Below are 2,607 nucleotides of genomic sequence, written 5' to 3'. Positions count from 1 at the left end.
ACACAGAGACTGAGTCAGAATCATCAATTAATTGCACATTGAACCTCTGTTGATTTCCTTGAGTACTTGTACTACCCCCAATGAAAGACTTTGAAGTCATAACATTATGTTCAGCAGGTTCTTCTATGATGGGAATTTGTTGTTGGTTCTTTATTGACAGGTTTCCCATAGGTGCAATTAATGCATTTGAAATACTGAAGCTTGGTCTATCTTCCTTTATCATTTCATTTTCAATCATTTCAAGTTCAGCAGCTTGAAGAAAATATACCACATCATCCAATTTCAATTCATTGAAATTCTGCTTCTGAAGGATGAATTTGCAAGCAGTATACCATTCTTTCGGCATTGAGTTGAGCAACTTTGTATTCAAATCAAAGTCAGTCATTACATAATCAGTTGTTCTTAACTCATTCACAATACTCAGAAAACGTTCTAGTATTGATTTCAACCTTTCTCCATCTTTATACTTGAACCTTTCCAACTGTTGCTTCAATCTTTGCTTCTTAATGTTCTTCAATTCAGTTTTCCCTTCATACATCTCAAGGATGGCATCATACATTTGTTTAGCAGTTGTGTGATGAGCCACCTTGGTCAGAATCTCCCAAGACAAACCTAGCTTAATCATAGCCAAGGCTTTGTCATCCACCTTTCTCATCTTTTCTCTTATAGCAGTAGTTGCAGTAGCATTTGCACCTTCTTCAACAGTAGTTTGTGGACCATTCTTGATGGAGTTCCACATGTCAATGTTATTGTAGCATATAGCTGCTTCAAAGAGTACCTTCCATTTGATAAAGTTTTCTTGTCCATACAATCTTGGTATCTTATTAGTAGACACCTCTTGTTCCTCATATCCAGACATTTTGAGAAATCAAAAATCAGTTTCTTATAAAAAATTTTCAAAATAATCAGATCTGAAACCAGAATGCTCAGATCTGATATGTCTGATATGATGAAAACGAGATTTAGATATAAAGACTAAAACTTTAAATGAAACAATGAAGAGAAAACTTATCAAAATTGTAGATGTGGAAGAAAAATGAAGAACAGGGCAGCTGACGTCACAAATCAATCGAACAGTGCTCTGCTTACGTCATTCTTCTTCAAATCTTCAATCAGCAACAATCTTTCTAAAAATAGCAGTAACAAGCTCTGATACCACTTGTCAGTGTCCCAACTTCTGATGGTCGATTCGGATCGGATCTTCAATCAATCATGTCATAACTCACACAAAATTAATCGTGTTGACAAGCGAGTTAATGACGGGTTACTATGTTTAGAAAGATGACCGTTTGTTAAAGGTGGAATCAATAACAAACATACGGTTGCAATGAATATTCAAAGATAGAAGGCACACCCAGGATTCACTCAAAAGATTTCCATCAATATAATGTTCATCATACAAACAGGGTAATCGATTTAGGGTTTATAAGGAATCCTAGGACAGCCGTCACACAAAAATACTCTCAATTAATGTGTCGTGTGTAGTGTGTGTATGTCTGTCCTTCTCTTTTTTTTGCGGCGTGCCCTAATTATTCTATTTATAGGCCTGCCAACCTGAGACAGCTGTCATTCCTTCTAGAAACCCTATCCGATAGTACATATTCAAATTACATATTCAAAAATAAACTAAGTGTAAAACAAGTCTTCCGGGTAGGCTTTTCATTAAACTTCAGTCTCCGAGTACGCAGTGTACTCGGCCTTCCTTCAGACTTGGTAAACATAGAAGTGTACTCGGAATCAGTTTCCGGGTAGACTTTACTTAAAGAATATTTTACCAAGTAAAATATTCACCGAGTAGACTTCAATCTTCTTGGACTTATCAAACTTTGCCCGACAAATCCTTACGAGCAACCTTGTTCTTCTATGATCCTGTTCGGCTCATTGTCAGTTGAACAACTTATTGATAAGGCGTACTCGGGAGTACGTACCTTACTTGAGCAGAACCTTACTCGAGATAACTTAAAGATATTCTATTAACTCATCAAGTATACTCGGACCATAATTATTAAAGAATACCTTGCCCGGTCTTCCAATTACTTGGCTTCTTGGACTTGGTGACCATACCTTACTCGGAAGAGTAAAATACTTGGTCTTGAAGAACAACCCTGCTTGACAAAGTGAACCTTGCTCGGATATGCCAAATTAATGAACCTTACTCGGGAAATCACCAAAAAGCATACCTTGCTCGGATATCCACTTAAGAAGACTATTTGAAGTAAACCTTGCTCGGAAGGCAAAATCTCGTACTCGGCTAAGTAAAAGCTTACTCGAAGGTCCAAGGTGTGCTCGGATTCAATACTTAGCAGTTTCTGAGGAGGTTGAGAAGATTCCAATCTTCCAAATTCTTCGTTTAGGTCAAATCTCCTCATTTGGGCCAAACTCTTGACCCAACACATTCATCGTCAGAAATTTCAAAGGTCGCAGCATGTGGTTGAACTGGTGCCACATGCTCATCAGCAACCTGAGCTATAATAGGTTCAAGTTTCAGCAAATCGACCAAACTTTACCAGAGCATGGAGGCCCTGATATACAATCTTGGATCCCTTTCTGGACTGTTTCATTAACCCAAAGGAATTGGGTCCCATTGAACTGATATCCAAAGTATCA

Source organism: Bidens hawaiensis, unplaced genomic scaffold, assembly GCF_021521415.1.
Source record: "Bidens hawaiensis isolate Kalapana, Puna unplaced genomic scaffold, B.hawaiensis_p1.1 tig00002759_1, whole genome shotgun sequence".
In the NCBI taxonomy this organism is placed as follows: Eukaryota; Viridiplantae; Streptophyta; class Magnoliopsida; order Asterales; family Asteraceae; genus Bidens; species Bidens hawaiensis.
The sequence above is the reverse complement of the archived record's forward strand: the minus strand, read 5'-3'. Positions refer to the sequence as shown.